Source organism: Mirounga angustirostris, unplaced genomic scaffold (assembly GCF_029215605.1).
Source record: "Mirounga angustirostris isolate CCGP_5_RB_7025 unplaced genomic scaffold, mMirAng1.0.hap1 SCAF_11, whole genome shotgun sequence".
In the NCBI taxonomy this organism is placed as follows: Eukaryota; Metazoa; Chordata; class Mammalia; order Carnivora; family Phocidae; genus Mirounga; species Mirounga angustirostris.
In genome coordinates this window covers 57,989,255-58,010,639 of record NW_026991719.1, presented here as the reverse complement: position 1 = coordinate 58,010,639, position 21,385 = coordinate 57,989,255, and the positions used below count along the sequence as shown (strand labels likewise).

At 41.1% G+C, this 21,385-nt stretch overlaps 1 pseudogene; it reads right to left on the bottom strand.

Annotated features, from left to right (window-relative positions):
* Positions 1-19,802: 19,802 nt before the first annotated feature.
* Positions 19,803-20,402, bottom strand: LOC123854537 (insulin-like growth factor-binding protein 5; annotated as a pseudogene).
* Between the last annotated feature and the right edge of the window lie 983 nt (positions 20,403-21,385).

The following is a 21,385-nucleotide window of genomic DNA, read 5'->3' as shown; positions in this document are numbered from 1 at the left end:
GGGCCAGTAGACTGGTCAGGGCTGAAGAAAGAACCTCTGAACTTGAGGATATGACAACAGAAACTTCCAAAATTGAAAAGCAAAGAGAAAAAAAACTGAATAAAAAAGCAGAACAGAATATCCAAAAACTGTGGAACTACAAAAAAAATGTAAAATATGCCCAATAGGAAGGCCAGAAGAAGAGAGAAAGGAACAGAAGAAATATTTGAAGCTATAATAACTGAGAATTTCTCCCAAATGAATGTTGAACACCAAACCGCTGATCTAGGAAGCTCAGAGAACACCAAGCAAGATAAATGACAAAAAATAAAAATAAAAAATAAACACTACACTTAGACATATCTTCTTTTAAACACTTTTACCTTTTTTAAAAGATTTATTTATTTATTTTAGAGAGAGAGTGCATGAGCAGGGGAGGGTAGAGGGAGAGGGAGAGAGGAAGCAGACTCCCTGCTGAGTGTGGAACCCAACGTGGGGCTCAATCTCACAACCTTAAGATCATGACGAGCCAAAACCAAGAGTCAGACGCTTAACCGACTGAGCCACCCAGGTGCCCCTACACTGAGGCATATCATATTGAAATTTTGAAAAATCAGAAATGGATCTTAAAAAAAACACTTGGGGCGCCTGGGTGGCTCAGTCAGTCAGGCATCTGCCTTTGGCTCAAGTCATGATCCCAGGTCCTGGGATTGAGCCCCACGTCGGGCTCCCTGCTCAGTGGAGAACCTGCTTCTCCCTCTCCCTCTGCTCCTCCCCCATCCCGTTTGTGCTCTCTCTCTCTCTCTCACTCTATTTCAAATAAATAAATAAAAATCTTTTCAAAAAATAAAAACAAATAGGACGCCTGGGTGGCTCAGTCAGTTAAGCAGCTGCCTTCGGCTCAGGTCATGATCCCAGCGTCCTGGGATCGAGCCCCGCATCAGGCTCCCTGCTCAGCGGGGAGCCTGCTTCTCCTTCTCCCTCTGCCTGCCTGCTGTTCCCCCTGCTTGTGCTCTCTCTCTCACTATCTCTCTCTGTCAAATAAATAAATAGTCTTTAAAAAATAATAAAAATAAAAATAAATTAATTAATTAAAAAAAATTTGTGAGGGGCACCTGGGTGGCTCAGTCGTTAAGCATCTGCCTTCAGCTCAGGTCATGGTCCCAGGGTCCTGGGATTGAGCCCCGCATCGGGCTCCCTGCTCCACAGGAAGCCTGCTTCTCCCTCTCCCACTCCCCCTGCTTGTGTTCCCTCTCTCGCTATGTCTCTCTCTGTCAAATAAATAAATAAAAATCTTTAAAAAAATAAATAAATAAAAATTTTAAAAAACTTGTGAAAGAAGCCAGAGGGAAAAAAACAAGTTACCTATAAAGAAGCAAAGATAAGAATTACATCTGACTTGAGAGCAGGGGCCCTTTGTCCCTGCCTGCCTTACTTCCAACCACCCTTCATCACATGCTCAATGCAGTCTCTTTATCCCTCCCCCTCCCCCACTTGTGCGCTCTCTCTCTCTCTCTCAAATAAATAAATAAAATCTTAAAAAAAAACCCACTTTATTTATTTTTAGATTTTATTTTTAAGTAATCTCCACACCCAACATGGGGCTTGAACTCACAACCCTGAGATCAAGAGTCACATGCTCCACTGACTAAACCAGCCAGGCACCCCAAGAAACCCACTCTAATTATAAATTTCATAAGGGAATTTTTTTAATGACCAAGTTGGGTTTATACAAGAATGATTTAATAGAAAATCCAGGGGTGCCTGTGTGGCTCAGTTGTTTGTGTCTGACTCTTGATTTTGACTCTAGTCACAATCTTGAGGGCATGGGATTGAGCCCCACACCAGCTCCACACTCAGCAGGGAGTCTGCTTGAGATTCCTTCCCTTTCTCTCCCTCCCCCCTCTGTCCCTCTCCTCGAGCACACTCTCTCTCAAATAAATAAATAAAATCTTTTAAAAAAAAAGAATGACATCTGACTTGTCCTCAGAAATCATGTAAGGAAAAAGAAAGTGGAATGAAATATTTAAAGTGTTGAAAGAGAAAATCACCAATCTAGAATTCTGTATAATGCAAAATTATCCTCAAAAGCAGAGATTTCAGGGGGGCCTGGGTGGCTCAGTCATTAAGTGTCTGCTTTCAGCTCAGGTCATGAACCCAGGGTCCTAGGATCAAGCCCCACATCGGGCTTCCTGCTCCGTGGGAAGCCTACTTCTCCCTCTCCCACTCCCCCTGCTTGTGTTACCTCTCTCACTGTGTCTCTCTCTGTCAAATAAATAAATAAAATCTTTTTTAAAAAAAGCAGAGATTGCAGTTATGCAAGATGAATAAGTTCTAGAGATCCGATTTCCACATTATGTCTATAATTAACAATAGAGTACTGTACACCTAAAAATCTATTAAGAGAGTAAGTGTCATGTTAAGTGTTCTTACCACAATAAATTTTTTTAATAGGCAAGAAGAGCATGTTTGTAGAAAAGTAAAATGAGTTCATGCTTGACCATGGGAAAAAAAAAAAAACTCCAGGTGGTGACTCAAGTCCACAAATAATAAATAATAAGAAGGCTAATATAAGAAATTTTTAAATAAATACTTTCTTTTTTTCTTCTCCAGTTTCCTTAAAATACATACAATTATATGTAAAGTGATCATTGTAACAATGTATTATTGGATTTATAATACATTGCATTATATAAATGCAATCTGTATAACAATACCACAAAAAGGGGTAGTAAATGGACCTATATAGGAAAAAAGTTTCAATATTTCACTAGAAAAAATAAATAAATCAAAATGGCACAGGGGAAGAGTTAAGATGGCGGAGGAATAGGGGACCCTAATTTTGTCTGGTCCCTGGAATTCAGCTAGATAGTTATCAGATTATTCTGAACACCTGTAAAATCAATGGGAGGTCTGAGAAAAGAATTGCTGCAATTCTACAAATAGAAAAGCAACCACTTTTTGGAAGGTAAGAGGTGCAGAGACATGAACCTGGGGTGATACATGGGAAGATACGGTGGAGGGGAAGGAGCTTGCTTAAGGAGGCTACCACAAAGTATTATAAGCAGCAGAACACAGAATCAGAACTTTAGAAGTCTGCTACAGTGGGAGACATCCCTGGCTTAAAGACACTCAGGTGGTGAAGCGGAGCAGAATCCCAGATGGGACAGCATGGTCTTAGGATCCCCAGGGTCACAAGAAGAACAGGGATGCCCAAGTGTGGCAGAGTTCCCAGGCATCAGAGTGGGGAAGCGGGCTAAAAACAGCAACTAGAGGCACCGACTTTCTGTTCAGTGCTGCCATAAACTGTAAACCACTGCATGGTCACGTGACTGCTCTCTGGGCCTGGGGCCCAGCAAAAGGCAGAAGAGGGGCAAGGCCCCTCTCACTCCCCTGGGATGAATGGCACAGTTCTGCACCACAGGAATCTGTAAAGTTTGGAGACTCAAATCGGGGTTGTGTGCCTGAGATAAAAACGCTTGGTCACAGGCTGGGTGAACACAAAGTGCAGACAGAAACCAAGGAGACAAGAGTGACTGACTGCTTTTCTCTGAGGATTCACTGAAAAGCAGGGGGTGCTCACTTTCAGCTCCAGGGCTAGAGATGGGGTGCTGCCATTTTTATCCCACCCATCAGTGCTGAAAGCCTTCAGGGAGCAGAACAGTGCCACATAATGCAACCTGAAGCCACTTACACTGAACCTGGCCCCCTGGCAAGGGAGGCACATTTCCACAAGGGCAAGGACACCTGAGATTCATTGCAACAGGCCCTTCCCCCAGAAGACCAGAAGGAGCCACCGACTAGCACTAAGTTCGCCAATCATGGAGAACGGCAAAACTTCAGCTCTTGGGGAAAACAGTATATAGCATTCATGGGGTTTTTTTTATTATTCTTTAGTCTCTCAGGTTCTTTTTTTCAACTATTTTCTTATTTTTTCAATTCTTTTTAAATTTTTATTTATATATATACATTATATATATTTTTTATCTTTGGTCTTCTTTCATTGTATTTTACTTTATTTTTGTGTATATATAAGTTTTTCTTTCTTTCCTATTTTGGGATCTAGTTCCTTTTAACAAACAGACCAAAATACACCTAGGATCTGGTTTTGTTCTGTTTTACTTATTGTTTGATTTATTTCTTATTTTGTTTTGTTTCTGTTTTCTTCTGGTTTGTTTTGTTTGTTCTTTTCTGGTGTTGTTGCTATTTCTGTATTTACTTTCTCTTTTTTCTATTCTTTCCTGGACATAATGACAAGAAGGAGAAACTCACCACAAAAGAAAGAACAGGAGGCTGTACTCACTGCTAGGGATTTAATCAATATGGATATAAGTAAGATGTCAGAACTAGAATTCAAAACAATGATTATAAAGATATTAGTTGGGCTTGAAAAAGCATAGAAGAATCCCTTATTGGAGAAATAAAAGAACTAAAGTCTAATCGGGCCAAAATTAAAAATGCTATTGCTGAGATGCAGTCAAAAATGGAGGCTCTAACAGCTAGGATAAATGAGGCAGGAGAGAGAATCAGTGATACAGAAGACAAAATGATGGAAAATAATGAAGCTGAAAAAAGAAAAACAACTACTGGATCACAAAGGGAGACTTCAAGAAATCAGCAATACCATAAAGCAAAATAATATCCAAATAATAGAGGTCCTGGAAGATGAAGGGTGGGGGGTAGAAGGTTTATTTGAACAAATTATAGCTGAGAACTCCCCAAATCTGGGGGAGAAACAGGCATTTAAGTCCAGGAGGCACAGAGAAGCCCCCTCAAAATCAATAAAAATACATCAACACCTCAACATATAATAGTGAAGCTTTCAAATTTCAGAGATTAAGAGAAAATCCTGAAAGTGCTGGAACAAGAGGTCCTTAACCTATAAGGGTAGAAACATAAGTCTGGCAGAAGACCTGTCCACAGAGACCTGGCAGGTCAGAAAGGCCTGGCATGATATATTCAATGTGCTAAATGGGAAAAACATGCAGCCAAGAATACTTTATCCAGCAAGGTTGTCATTCAGAATAGAAGGAGAGATAAACAGTTTCCAGGACAAACAAAAACTAAAGAAATTCATGAACACTAAATCAGCTCTGCAAGAAATATTAAAGGAGATTGTTTGAGTGAAGAGAGAGCCCAAAAGTAACAAAGACCAGAAAGGAACAGAGACAATCTACAGAAACAGCGACTTTACAGGTAATACAATGGCACTAAATTCATATCCTTCAATAATTACTCTGAATGTAAATGGACTAAATGATCTAATCAAAAGACAAGGGGTATCAGATTGGATTAAAAAAAAAGACCCATTGATATTCTGTCTACAAAAGACTCAATTTATATGCAAAGACACCTCCAGATTGAAAGTGAGGGGATGGAGAAAAATTTATCATGCTACCGGACATCAAAAGAAAGCTGGAGTAGCAATCCTTATATCAGACAAACTAGATTTTAAACCAAAGACCATAATAAGAGATGAAGAAGGACGCTATATCATTTTTAAAAAAAAGTACACAAAGATCTAACAATAGTAAATATTTGTGCCCCTAACTTGAGAGCAGCCAAATATATAAACCAATTAATAGTAAAATTATATTAAATTAAACACATTGATAATATTACAATAATAGTAGGGGACTTTAACACCCCACTCACAGTAATGGACAGATCATCTAAGCAGAAGATCAACAAGGAACTAAGGGCTTTGAATGACACACTGGACCACATGGACTGAACAGATATAGAGCATTTCATCCTAAAACAACAGAATAAACATTCTTCTCAAATGCACATGGAACAGTCTCCAGAATAAATCACATACTGGTTCACAAATCAGGTCTCAACTGGTACCAAAAGATTGAGATTATGCCATGCATATTTTCAGACCACAATGCTTTAAAACTTGAACTCTATCACAAGAGAAAATTTGGAAGGAACACAAATACATGGAGGAAAAAGAGCATCCTACTAAGGGGTGAATCAGTCAAACAGGAAATTAAAGAAGAAATTTAAAAATACATGGAAGCAAATGAAAATGAAAACATGACAGTTCAAAACCTCTGGAATGCAGCAAAGGCAGTCCTAAGAGGGATGTATATAGCAATAGAGGCCTTCCTCAAGAAGCAAGAAAAGTCTCAAATACACAACCTAACCTTACACCTAGAAGAGCTGGAAAAAGAACATCAAATAAAGCCTAAAACCAGCAGAAGAAGGGAAATAATTAATATCAGAGCAGAAATCAGTAGAACAGATCAATGAAACTAGGAGCTGATTCTTTGAAAGAATTAATAAGATCGATAAAGCCCTAGCCAGACTTATCAAAAAGAAAAGAGAAAGGACCCAAATAAATAAAATCATAAATGAAAAAGGAGAGATCACAACCAATACTGAAGAAATATAAGAGAATATTATGAGCAATTATATGCCAAAAAATTAGGCAATCTGGAAGAATGGATTCATTCCTAGAAACATAAACTCCCAGAACTGAAACAGGAAGAAATAGAAAACCTGAACAGACCCATAACCAGCAAAGAAATTGAAGCTGTAATCAAAAATCTCCCAACAAACAAGAGTCCAGGGCCAGATGGCCTCCCAGCAGAATTCTACCAAAGATTTTAAAGAAGAATTAATACCTGTTCTGAAGCTGTTTCAAAAAATAAAAATGGAAGGAAAACTTCCAAACTCATTCTATGAGGCCAGCATTACCTTCATCCCAAACCCAGAAAAAAACCCCACCAAAAAGGAGAATTACAGACCAATATCCCTGATAAACATGTATGCAAAAATTCTCACCAGGATATTAGCCAATAGGATCCAACAGTACATTTAAAGGATTATTCACCATGACTGTGGGATTTCTTCCTGTGCTGCAAGGATGGTTCAACATCTGCAAATCAATCATTGTGATATACTACACTAATAAAAGAAGGGACATAAACCATGTATATAGTAATAGAGGCCTTCCTCAAGAAGCAAGAAAAGTCTCAAATAGCAATAGATGCAGAAAAAGCATTTGACAAAATACAGCATCCTTTTTTGATTAAAATTTTTCACAGTGTAGGGATAGAGGGAACATAACTCAGTATCATAAAAGCCACATATGAAAAATGCACAGCAAATATCATCCTCAATGGGGGAAAACTGAGTGCTTTTCCCCTAAGGTCAGGAACAAGACAGGGATGCCCACTCTCACCACTGTTGTTCAACATAGTACTGGAAGTCCTAGCCTCAGCAATCAGACAACAAAAAGAAATAAAAGGCATCCAAACTGTCAGAGAAGTCAAACTTTCACTTTTCACATATGACATGATACTCTATGCAGAAAACCCTTAAGACTCCACCCAAAAATTGCTGGAATACAGGAATTCAGCAAAGTCACAGGATATATAATCAATGCACAGAAGTCCATTGCATTTCTATACACTAACAATGAGGCAGAAGAAAGAGAAATCAAGGAATCAATCCCATTTACAATTGCACCCCAAACCATAAGATACCTAGGAATAAACCTAACCAAAGAAGTAAGGGATCTGTACTCTGAAAACTATAGAACCCTTGTGAAAGAAATTGAGGATGACACAAAGAATGGAAAAACATTCCATGCTCATGGCTTTGAAGAAGAAATATTGTTAAAATGTCTGTGCTATGCAAAGCAATCTACAGTAGTCAATGCAATCCCTATCGAAATACCATCAACATTTTTCACAGAGCTGGAACAAACAATCCTAAAATTTGTAGGGAACCAGAAAAGACCCTGAATAGCCAAAGGAATGTTGAAAAAGAAAACCAAAGCTGGAGGCATCACAATTCTGGACTTCAAGCTCTATTACAAAGGACAGTATGGCACTGGCACAAAAACAGACACATAGATCAATGGAACAGAATAGAGAGCCCAGAAATTGACCCTCAACTCTATGGTCAACTAATCTTCGACAAAGCAGGAAAGAATGTCCAATGGAAAAAAGACAGTCTCTTCAACAAATTGTGTTGGGAAAATTGGACAATCACGCACAGGAGAATGAAACTGGACTACTTTCTTACACCAAACACAAAAATAAATTCAAAATGGATGAGAGACCTAAATTGAGACAGGAATCCTTCAAAATCCTAGAAGAGAACACAGGCAGCAACTTCTTTGACCTCAGCCACAGCAACTTGCTAGACACATCTTCAAAGGCAAGAGAAACAAAAGCAAAAATGAACTATTGGGACTTCATCAAGATAAAAAACTTTTGCACAGCAAAGGAAGCAGTCAACAAAACTAAAAGGCAACCTATGGAATGGGAGAAGATATTTGCAAATGACTCATCAGATAAAGGGCATTATCCAAAATCCATAAAGAACTTATCCAACAACAAACACCCACCAAAAAATCCAGTCAAGAAATGGGCAGAAGACATGAATAGACATTTCTGCAAAGAAGACATCCAAATGGCCAACAGACACATGAAAAAGTGCTCAACATCACTCAACATCAGGGAAATACAAATCAAAATGTCAATGAGATACCATCTCACACCTGTTAGAATAGCTAAAATTAACAAGTCAGGAAACGACAGACGTTGGTGAGGATGTGGAGAAAGGGGAACCCTCCTACACTGTTGGTGGGAATGCAAGCTGGTACAGCCACTCTGGAAAACAGTATGGAGGTTCCTCAAAAAGTTAAAAATAGAGCTACCCTATAACCCAGCAATTGCATTACTAGGTATTTATCCAAAGGATACAAATATAGTGGTTCAAAGGGGCACCTGCACCCCAATGTTTATAGCAATGTCCACAATAGCCAAACTATGGAAAGAGCCCAGATGTCCATTGACAGGTGAATGGATAAAGAATAGGTGGTATATATGTACAATGGAATACTACTCAGCCATCAAAAGGAATGAAACCTTACCATTTGTAACAATGTGGATAGAACTAGAGGGTATTATGCTAAGCGAAATAAGTCAATCAGAGAAAGACAAATACCATATGAATTCACTCATATGTGGAATTTAAGAAACAAAATAGATGAACATAGGGGAAAGGAAGGAAAAATAAAATAAGACAAAAACAGAGAGGGAGACAAACCATAAGAGACTCTTAACTATAGGAAACAGAGTATTGCTGGAAGGGAGGCAGCAGGGGGATGGGGTAACTGGGTGATGGACATTAAGGAGGACACTTGATGGAATGAACACTGGGTGTTATATGCAAGTGATGAATCACTAAATTCTACCTCTGAAAATAATAATACAGTATATGTTAATTAAATTAAATTTAAATTTAAAAAGTTTTTTAAAGATGGTACATTAAGGGGCGCCTGGGTGGCTCAGTCGGTTGAACATCTGCCTTCGGCTCGGGTCATGATCCCGGAGTCCTGGAATCGAGCCCCGCATCGGGCTCCCTGCTCGGCGGGAAGCCTGCTTCTCCCTCTCGCACTCCCCCTGCTTGTGTTCCCTCTCGCTGTGTCTCTCTCTGTCAAATAAATAAATAAAAAATAAAATCTTAAAAAAAATAAATAAAAATAAATAAAAAATAAAAATAAAAGATGGTACATTAAGATAAAATAAATAAAATCTCCATTTGGTTCTCATTTTTACTACCTAAAAAAAGGTAAAAGAAAAATACTTTCTCAGACACACAAAACTTGAGGGAATTTGTTACAGTAAACCTACCTTTCAAGAAATGTTAAAAGTTCTTCAGTGAGAAGGAAAATGATATAGGTCAGAAACTCAGAGCTATATAAGGAGAGGTAGAAAATGACTAAGGGAAAGTATAATAAAACTTTTCTTTTTCTTTCTCTTAATTGATCAACAGATAACAGTTTGTTCACAATGAATAAGAGTAACAATGTATTTGATTATACACACATACACACATATATATACTTACATATAAGGAAATGAATGACAGTAATGATACAAGGGACAGGAGGGAGGAATTTAGAATATTAATTAGTATTATGTACTTGCACTACCCATGAAACAGTATAGTGATATTTGAAAATGGACTTGGATTAGTCATGAATGTATATTACAAACTTTAGGGCAACCACTAAAAAATGTTTTAAAAGAAGTATAATTGATATGCTAAATAAAGGAGAGAAAATGGAATCATATGAAATGCTCAAATACAACCACCAAAGGTAGAAAAAGCGTGGAAGACCAAAATAGGAACAGAACAAGGGCAAGAAAGAGATAACAGTAACAGATAAGGTAGCTATTAATTCAACTACATCAATAATCACTTTAAATGTCAAAAGTCTAAATACACAAATTAAAAGACAGAGTTTGTCAGAGTGGATCAAAAAGCAAATATAAAGCTACCAATAGACTAAAATTAAAGGGGAAAGATATACTATGCAAACACTAGTCAAGAGAAAGCAGGAGTAGCTCTCTTAGTTTCAGACAGAGCCAACTTCAGAACAAGGGAAAATCCCATGGAAAAAGAAAGATATTACATAATGATACTCCAAGAAGACATAACAATTCTTAATGTGTATACACCTAAAAACAGAGCATCAAAATATGTGAGATGACCAAAATGATGGCATAGGAGACCCCAGCCTCTCTCCTCCCACAGAGATCAACGATTCGACAGTTGTCCATGAACAAAAACAGTTCTGGAAATGCTCTGGAGTCCACTTAAGAAACTTCAGCAACACAGAGGGGGAAAAAAAGTCTAACAACAACTGCACAAAAAGAGGAGTACACAGATTAGTTTTGCCAGCATCATCCTGTTTCTCAAGCCAGCATTGCTCTGTGCCAAGAGGGAAATCAGCTAGAAAGAATTCCCCTTGCCAGGTAAGGGTGTGAGTGACTGACCAACTTCCCTCTGCTTTTCAGGTCACCACACAAAGTCTTGCTTTAGTTTTGCCCCACCCAGACCAGCAAAGCAGAGACGTATAGAGACATAGGGGTAGCTAGGAACAAGGTAGAAAAGCATAGACTACCATAATAGCCACACAGCAGGGGTGATCATGGTTCACAGTGACCTGCTTTGCAGACAAACCCAGCAGATCTGGCCACTGACAAAACCAAAAGCAAGCATAGCCAACTCAACCCTCCCCCCCCCACACAGATTTCACCAAATTTTCTCCCAACAGGTGTTCCCATTCACTAGCACCAGCAGCCTGAATTTCTCTCTGCTCTCTCCCACCTCCAATCCCTCCTGGAGTGTGGAAACCAGGCCTCTGTGGCCACACTAGTGCAAGATGCCAACCTAGTTTCCCACAGCTGACCCCCATCACTATGAGTGCACTGGAGACTAGCCCCTTAAGTTGTGTACTTGCACACCATTGGCCTGATGCCCCTCAGTGGCCTCCACGGCCACCCCTGGAGTAAGACCAGGCAGCCAAGGGAGAGCACACCAACAGCCAGGGCCTCCGAAGCTGCCAATGAGCCCGCGGTTGGCCCCAGCCCTTGCTGGCTGACCTGGCCCTCACCACTACCTGTGTGTCTGCAACCAGCCCCTGCCACAATACAGGTGCCTGCAGTTGGCTCTGGCGTGCAGACTGCTGGCTCTGGCCTCCACCACTACCCACGCCGGTCCCTAGCCACCAGATTTGGCGGCACCACTGAGGACACCAACAGCTCTTGTAGCCACTATAGAGTCCCCCAGTCCTTGCCAAGGACCACACGACTGATGCTATGAACTCCAGTGGAGGGAGCTGAAGAGACATCACACTCCCGTCATGTCACCAAATGTGTCACCACATGCTCCCACACTTAACCCCCTGGGCCACTAGACCTGGGATCACAGCGTGCTCCAGCATGCCCCCACCCACAGGTGAAAGACTTCCCTTGCTGAAATCAGCCCATAACGTCTGGAAGAGGTGACTGCTTCTTCAAATGTGCAGATGCATCTGGAACACTATGGGGATCATGAAGAATCAGTGAAACATGACATCACCAAAGGAATACAGTAAACCCCAGGAACTGCCCCCCCAAAAAATGGAGATCCAAGAATTTTCTGACAATGAATTCAAAAGAATTCTTATAAAAATGTTCAGAGAGCTACAAGAGAACACAGATAAATAATTTAACAACATCAGAAAACAATACAAGAACAAAATGAGAAGTTCATCAAAGAGAAGATATTTTTTTCAAAAAGAACTAAACAAATTTTGGAGTGTTCTGTTACTGATTTCTAGTTTAATTCCACTGTGGTCTGAGAGCAGACATTACGTGATTTCTATTCTTTTAAATTTGTTAAGTTGTGTTTTATGACCCAGAATATGATCTATCTTGGCAAATGTTCCTTGTGAGTTTGACAAGAATGTGTAATCTGCTCTTGTTGGATGAAGTAGTCTGTAGATGACAATTATATCCAGTTGATTGGTGGTGCTGTTGAGTTCAACTATATCCTGCCTGCTGCATCTGTCCATTTCTGATAGAGAGATGTTGAAGTCTAAACTATAACTGTGGATTCATCGATTTCTCATTGCAGTTCAATCAGATTTTGCCTCACAAATTTTGGGTTTTTACACTCCCCCCCCAGTTTTATTGAGAAAAAATTGACATATAATATTGCATAAGGTTAAGGTGTATAATGTGTTGATTTGATATAGTTTTATTATTGCAAAATGTTTACCACCATAGCATTAGCTAACATCTCCATCATGTCACATAATTACCATTTCTTCTTTTGTGGCAAAAACATTTAAGATCTATTCTCTTAGCATGTTTCAATTACATAATACAATATTAGCTATAATCACCATGCTTAATATTAGATCCCCAGAATTTATTGTTCTCATAACTGGAAGTTTTTACCCCTTGACCAACAGATATACACTTTAAGTATCTTACAATTTTGTTAATTATACCTCAATAAAGCTGAAAAAATTCAACAATAAAAACAACCTAATTTAAAAAATGGACAAAAGACCCGAGCAGACACCTTACTAAAGATATAAATGGTCAGTAAGCATATGAAAACATGCTCGGCATCATATGTCATCAGGGAATTCCAAATTAAAACAACTATGAGAAATCACAACACACTTATTAGAATGGCCAAAGCCAACACACTGACAATACTAGATGCTGACAAAAATTTGGAGTAATGGGAACTCTCGTTCACTGCTGGTGGAGATGCAAAATGGTACAGCCAAACTGGAAGACCAGTTAGACATACTGTCACCATAAGATCCAGCAATTATACTCTTCAGTATGTATCCAAATGAACTGAAAACTTATGTCCACACAAAAATCTGCACACTGACATTTATAGCAGCTTTATTCATATCTGCCAAAACCTGGAATCAGTCAAGATGTTCTTTAGTAGGTGAATGGATAAACTGTGGTACATCCTGAAAATGGAATATTTTCAACACTAAAAAGAAATGAGCTATCAAGTCATAAAAAGACATGGAGGAGGGCGCCTGGGTGGCTCAGTTGGTTAAGCGACTGCCTTCGGCTCAGGTCATGATCCTGGAGTCCCGGGATCAAGTCCCGCATCGGGCTCCCTGCTCGGCAGGGAGTCTGCTTCTCCCTCTGACCCTCCTCCCTCTCATGCTCTCTGTCTCTCATTCTCTCTCTCTCAAATAAATAAATAAAATCTTTAAAAAAAAAGACATGGAGGAAACTAATATGCATATTACTAAGTGAAAGAAGCCAATCTGAAAAAAGCTCCATACTGTACTATTCCAACTGTATGACATTTTAGAAAAGGGAAAACTATGGAGACAGTAAAAAAAAATCTGATTGCCAGGAATTAGGGAGTAGAGAGGGATAAGTAGGCAGAGGACAAGAAGTTTTTAGGACAATGGAACTGTTATGTATGATACTATAATGGTGGATACATGTTATTCCACATATGTCAAAACCTATAGAATGTACAACACCACGGAGTGAATCCTAAAGTAAACTATGGAATTTGGGTGATAATCATGTGTCAATGTCAGTTCATCAGTTTCAGCAAATAACCACCATGGTGCAAGATGTCATTGTGAGAGACATGGTGAGAGCCATTGTGCATGTGTATGGACAGGGGGTATAGGGGAACTCTCTTTATGTTTGATTTTTAGCATGTGAACCTAAAACCACTCTAAAAAAATCATTTATTAATTTTTTAAATGGGAAGGGACTTGAATAGACATTTCTCCAAAGAAGATATAGAAGCAGCCAACAATATGAAAAAGATCCTCAACATCACTGATCATCAGGGAAATGCAAGTCAAAACCTCACACCTGCTAGAATGGTTACTATCAAAAAGAAAAAACATACAATAACAAGGGTTGGCAAGGGTATGGAGAAACTGGAACCCTTGTGCACTGTTGGCAGGAATATAAAATGGTGCAGCTGCTACGGAAAACAGTATGGAGCATCCTCAAAATATAAAAACACAATTATACCATGATCCAGCAACCCAAATTCTGGGGATATATATCCAAAATAGTTGAAAATGGGATCTTGAAGGGATATTTGCACACTCATGTTCATTGCAAAATTATTCACAATAATCAAGAGGTGGACTTCTACCTCTAAATGTCCATCAGTGGGTGAATAGATAAAGAAAATGTTTTACACATACAATTGAATATTAATCAGCACTTTAAAAAGAAGGAAATCCTGTCATATGCTATAATATGGGTAAACTTTGAGGTTGTTACGGTAAATGAAATAAAACGGTCTCAAAAAGATAAATACTGAATTGTTCCGCTTATATAAGGTATCAAACTCTTAGAAATAAAAAACTGAATGGTGGTTGCTAAGGTCCAGGCAGAGGAAAGGAGTTGTTTAATGGCTATAGAGTTTCACTTTTGCAAGATGAAAAAGTTCTAGAGATCTGTTGCCCAACGGGGTGCAAATAGTTAACACTACTGTACCATAAACTTAAAAATGGCTAACATGGCAAATTTTGTGTTTTTCTTTTACTGCAACAAACAAACAAACAAAAAAACATTCTAGCTAGAATAACTAGGCAAGACAAAGAACTAAAAGCCATCCAAATTGGAAAGAGAGAAGTGAAATTATCTCTATTTACAGAATCCGAAGGAATCTTGTCTGACAACTGTTTCTCCATGTGGGCTACTGTGGGATGGTGGTGGCTTTGGAAGATATGGGACTCAGGCTGGTGACCAGGGACCAGAAAAGTGGGATGAGTGGGCGCAGTGGTGCTGGGAGCCCCTTCCTGTGTGACCCTCTCCACCTTCCCTTTCCCCATCCAAAAAGAGTTAAAGAGGAGGCCAGAGTCTGTGGAAATGGCCTAACTACATACTCTATTAGAAAACCAAGAAAGGATGTTTCTAGAAAGAAGTAAAAACTTAAGAGAAAAATAAGTGGAGAAAAGTGCAAAATAACGCTTGTACTTTAGTGCTTTTTAAAATAAAAGACAGTACAACACCCAGGCTGGTAAAATCTCATTCCTTTGTCCCACCACTTCTCCAAAACATAGCCTCCTTTCTCTTAGAAGCCAAAAAGTTCCTCTCCAAGACCAGAGGGTTGCTTCTTCTTGGTCCACTCCTCTCTGAAGTTCCCATTCTGAACCAGAGACCTCTAGGGGGCTAAGTGGATGGAGGGGGGGAATACTGCCCCACCTTGGCCGGTGCCGTGGCTGTCCTGTCACTGCTAATGAGCTAGGTGGTAAGAGAATGGTGCTTGAGGCCCACTTCCCCAGAGGAGATTAATTTTGCAGGGTTACCATGGAGACCACAGCAGTGGTGATGAGAAAATGGGCAAGGGGAGAGGAGGTGTGACCTCTCAGGGCCTCCCTTCCTCCCCTGCACAAGGGTTGAATGTCTCCAGGCCTGCCTGTCCAAGAAACTTTTAAGTCCCTTCCTTCCCAGATGCCCCATTTGCTTGGTTGGGTAGGGCGGCTCTGGGGAAAATCCTGGCGAGGCCTCCCTCAATCACCTGGCAGTAGTAGGGGACAATGGGTATCTTCTCCACTCCACCAGAGTAAGGCATGAGTCAAAAGGGGGATGGAGGGATGCCTGGGTGGCTCAGTCGGTTAAGCGTCTGCCTTCAGCTCAGGTCATGATCCCGGGGTTCTGGGATCGAGTCCCGCATCAGGCTCCCTGCTCCACGGGGAGCCTGCTTCTCCCTCTCTCTCTGTCTCTCATGAATAAATACATACAATCTTTAATTTAAAAGGGGGGGATGGAAAGACATCTTCTATTTTGGTGGGAGGCAACATTTCGAATTGAGGTCATAGAAAATCCAGAGTCTAAGGCCTCTAGGTGAACAGACAGAACAGATACATCCCTACTCAGGACTTCACAGGTTGGCAGTACTCCACACCTGCCTTTCCTTCTACCCTGCCAAGGGGAGGGGCTCCATATTCCTCAGTGATTCCCTCCCCCTGGTCTCCCCACTCGGGTCAGGCTAGACCTCCCATTAGGAGGTTTAGTTACATCTGTCATAAAGGTTCAGTGTCCTCTAGGGAGTGGCCAGCTGACCAGAATCACCCCCTGCAAGCACTGGAAAATCACAGGTTTAGGTTAGTCAGCATGAACTTTGGAAACCTGAAGAGTCTGGTGGAGTTAAACCAAGCCATTATCCCCCACCTTATGGCTGACAGCGAAGAGTCAATGTACAGGACAGAGGCCCATTCAAAGTCCAGTAAACAGCAGGGGAAAAAAGAGAGCCCTCTCTCATGAACCCGGTCCAGGCTTTGGGAGGGGTGGGAATAGGGTATGCAATTCTTGATGGAGTCTTTCCTTAGGGGGAATGGTACCCCAGTATCCACGTGGCAGGTCCCAGTTGGATGACTGCTCAAGATCCAAAGAATGGGCAGAAAGAAGAGTGAAGTGGGAAAGGTTTACAATACTGGCTTAGCTGTAGAAATGTGAGTTCGAGGTTTGGGGACAGTGGTGACACAGCAGGTCCTCATGACTACCATCCCCATCAGGCCCTTTGTCTTATGAAGAGCCACCACTTCTTCCATCCCCAGCCAACTGTCCTGTCCCGGGGAATAGGAGACATCCCCCAAGGTCCAAAGCCGCAAGTTTTTCCCTAGCTGAAATATGTTTGTTTCTTTGCTGTCTCTCTTCATTGTCCCAAGTTTGGCATTGGAAGTGGTCTCCGTGGTGGCATGCCATCAGGAAAGAGTGATAGGGCTGTGTTCACAGAGAAAAAGGCTCCTTTGTCAGTGTCCAAGCCTCCAGCCTCAGAGGACAGCCAGAAGCTGCCAATTTGTTGAGGAAGTCAGTGGAGAATGGGATTTTTCTTGGTTCAGAATCTGGCTGCCAAATGATAGCATCCCTGAGACCTCCATTCCCTGGTTGTCCTGGGCCTTTCTTCCATCCTTCACCCCCAGGGAGAAAATGTGGACTAGCCAGAGTGGATGAAGAGCTTGAAAGACTCTTTGGCTTCAGTCCTTCATTGCAAGATGAAGGTGGCCATCTAAGCATGTGGTCCTGTCCCTGCCAAAGCATAGCCAGTCTCTACTGATCCTCGTTCTTATCCAGCTTCTAAAGTCTAGAACCCACCCAAAGGTACTCACCTTCCCTGGCTCTATGGCCTGGGTTAAACTCATTTCTCTCTTGTAACCCGTTCCCTCATTTTCCTCTCTCCTTCCTCTTAAATCCCAGAAGGCTTATAGGGTGGGAACCCAAGGATCTTTCTCTTGGCTTTGTCCCCCTTTCTGTTGCTTTGCTCCAAAGCTAGAATAGGGCAGTCAACCCTGTTTTTCCAGCCCTCTGTCCCTTCACTCCATTTACTCTGACCTGAACAGTCAATTTTACTGTTTCCCCGTATTTAAACCTTTTAACCTCCATCTACCTCTTTGCCATCTCTCATTTTTGTCTCTCTCCTGCTCTGCCAGTGTGAGGACTGAGAGAGGCTTTCAAAATGCAAGTTCTGTCCAGATGAAATGGAAAAGCGGGACCAGTGGGTCAAACTCGGACCTGTTTGGCTCCTTTGGTGTGGTGCTCAGAGGTGGTTACTTCTGGAAGGTCTGAAGGCTAAAATGGGTCGTATTGGGGAGCACTGTGAGTGTACCATTGAGTTCTCTTATCTACCTGTCTTGATGGTAATATGCACATGGGAAATCATTTAAAAATCCAATGCTGGCCCACAAAGAATTGAGTTTGTTGCTCATGGGAGGCAGGCAAAACTGGTATGATGTGTTATACTAGAAGAATATGGGGTTTTCTTTCCCCAAAATGAGGAAGCTCCTTAAGGTCCCCATAGGAACGACTTTTTTTTTAAAGATTTTATTTATTTATTAGAGAGAGAGAGAGAGAGCACATGAGAGGGGGGAGGGTCAGAGGGAGAAGCAGGCTCCCCGCCGAGCAGGGAGCCCGATGCGGGACTCGATCCAGGGACTCCAGGATCATGACCTGAGCTGAAGGCAGTCGCTTAACCAACTGAGCCACCCAGGCACCCCAGGAACGACTTTTTTTTTTTAAAGATTTTATTTATATTTATTTGACAGAGAGAGAGAGTACAAGCAGGGGGAGCTGTAGAGGGAGAGGGAGAAGCAGGCTCTCTGCTGAGTAGGGAGCCTGATGAGGGACTCCATCCCAGGAGCCTGAGATCATGACCTGAGCCGAAGGCAGGCACTTAACCAACTGAGCCACCCAGGCACACAACCCCCTTTTTTAAAAAAAAAGATTTTATTTATTTGACAGAGAGAGAAGAACTACTGTGAAAAGTTAATGCAAACCTTTGAAAGAAAGAAAGGAATGAGGAAAATAGATTTATACGCCTATATATGACTACTGGAACTTTGTAGATAAGTACAATTTTTTTCAGCCTATCTTTCTTGACAGAGGCTGCACTAGTTGTGAATTGAGTGCAATGAGGCTTGGCTGAAGACACATGTTTCAGCACTTATTTTTAGGTACCATGGAAAAACAAGTCTCTCCATTATTAGAGTATGTATTAATCTCTAAGAGTCTGTACAGGGAGTGAAATATGCATACATATTTAATATTTATATATCTGCTCAGGAAAACCTATCTAATATCACTGGGTTATCAATTTTTTGAGAGGAATGAAATACATGTGAGTTTTCATAAATTTGCAGGGAGAGAGACTCTGCAGGGTGAGAGAAGAGGAAGGACAGGGTTCAAGCCATTCAAATTGCTGGCAGGAGAAGGAGACAGAGCCAGGAGAGGCCCTGACACCTTTCGTCTTCTCCTTTCTCCCCCTGTTGACCATTCCAAACTGGGAAAATTCCAGATGTATCACTGAATGCCACATCTTGGGCCACACCTTCTAGTGCCCAAACGTCTCCCCAGCTCCGGCAAGGGCTGGCCAGAAAGATGAATCCAGCCATGTTCCGGGTGATCTTTCCTTCCCACCCATACATTCTTCTTTTCCTTTTTCTAACAATCTTTTCCTCCTCCTACACATGTGGTTTCCTCCCTTCTCTTTCTCTTGTTCCTCTTCTCTTCCCTTCCCTGTTTGTTCACTTGCCTCAAAAAGAAAACCATTTAAAAGGGGGCAAGGGGTTTTCTTAGCTCTTTGCATCACCATTTTTGCCATTTTTCAAAGTTGAGACCATGCTAGAGATTCTAAGGTCCTCAGTTTCCTCAAATATATATATTTACCCTTAAATAAGATTAAACGAGTGGCTTCCCCAGGTGGAGGGAGACATTTGCTGGAGTTAAGACTGGGGGTGGAATGGGGCAAGAGAAGGATGAGGAAGGGATTCATCACTCAAAGTTGCTGCTATCAAAGATGTGACACTGAGGGGCACCTGGGTGGCTCACTTAGTTAAGCATCTGACTCTTGGTTTCAGCTCAGGTCATGATCTCAAGGTCCTGGGATCAAGCCCCATGTCACGCTCTGTGCTCAGTGGGGAGTCTGCATGTGCATTCTCTCTCTCCCTCTGCCTCTACCCCTCTTCCCCCTCTGCTCATGTGCACTCTCTCTCTTTAATTAATTAATTAATCTAAAAAAAAAAAGATGTGACACTGAAAGTCCCCATCGACAAATTCCATGCCTGGCATCTTCATCCTGTCCTCATCCACACACCAGCAGGTGCCACATTTGTGGCCAAGGGAAGGCTTGTACTGCTTTCTTTTATAGAATCCTTTGTGGTCACAGCTGGATGGGTACACAGTCCTGGGCACCATCTGCAGGAAAGCATCCATATGTCCGCAGCAGGGGCCCTGCTCAGGTTCCTGTCTCATCTCAGGTGCAGAGATGAGCAAGGGGAGGAGGGTGGGCAGTGTTCTGAGCTCCCCACACAAACTTAAACTGGGTCAGCTTCTTTTGCCAGTCTTTCTTCACTGCCTAGGCCTTCAGCTCAGAGATGCAGGTGTGTTTGGGCCAGTAGATCTTGGGGAAGTAGGTCTCCTCCACCGTCTCAGAGGGGGTTGGTTCCTAATGCTCATGGGCATCTCTCTCAATCTTGGCTTGCTCTCTGCGACTCTTTTCATTGAAGCAAATTTATAACCCTATGGCCTTGCAGCAGGGCATGCAGAGGCTTCTCCTGTCCTGCCTGTGAGGCAGCGCAGCCCCCGAGGGCAGCACTCGGTATACATGATGGCAGGGGGCTGGGGAAAGGCGTGGGAGGGCACGTGGAGGAGGCTTATTGATTGCGGGGGGATATGGGAGGCGTTGGTTAAGGGCACAAAGTTTCAGTTATGCAAGATGAATGAGTTCTGGAAATCTAATGTACAGCATAGTAACTATACTTAATAATCCTGGATTGCAGACAGCATGGTTGGACCTAGAGGGCATTACGCTATGATTTCATTATATGTGGAATCTAAAAAACAAAACAAATGAACAAAAAAACCCGGAAACAAACTCATAAATACAGAGAACTGGTGGTTGCCAGAGGGGAGGGGGGGGGAAATAGGTGAAATTGGTGAAGAAGATTAAGAGGTACAAAGTTTCCGTAGAATAAGTAAGTCATGGGGATGAAAAGTACAGCATAGGACATATAGTCAATAATAATGTAATAACTTTGTATGATGATAGATGGTAACTATACATTGTGGCAAGCATTTCACAATGGATATTATGAAACATATATTGTATACCTGAAACTAATAAAATAGTGTATGACAACTATACTTCAATTTTAAAAATAATAATACCCATCATATGCTTGATATTTGCTAATAGAGTTGGTCTTAAGTGTTCTCACCACAAAAAAATCATAACTATGTGAGGTAATGGAGATGTTAAGTTGCACAATTGTGGTAATCATTTCACAATATATACATATATCAAAACATCACGTTGTACATCTTAAATATATACAATTTTTATTTATCAATTATACCTCAATAAAGCTGAAAAAAAGTTGCTGGAACAGCTGGATAGCCACATGCAAAAGAATGAAGTTGGACCTCTACCTCACATCATATGGAAAAATTAACTCAAAATAAATCAACAACTTAAATGTAAGAGTTAAAACTATAAAAATCTTAGAAGAAAATGTAGGGGTAAATATTCATGATCTTGGATTTGGCATTGGATTTTTACCTATGACACTAAAAGTACAGGCAAGAAAAAA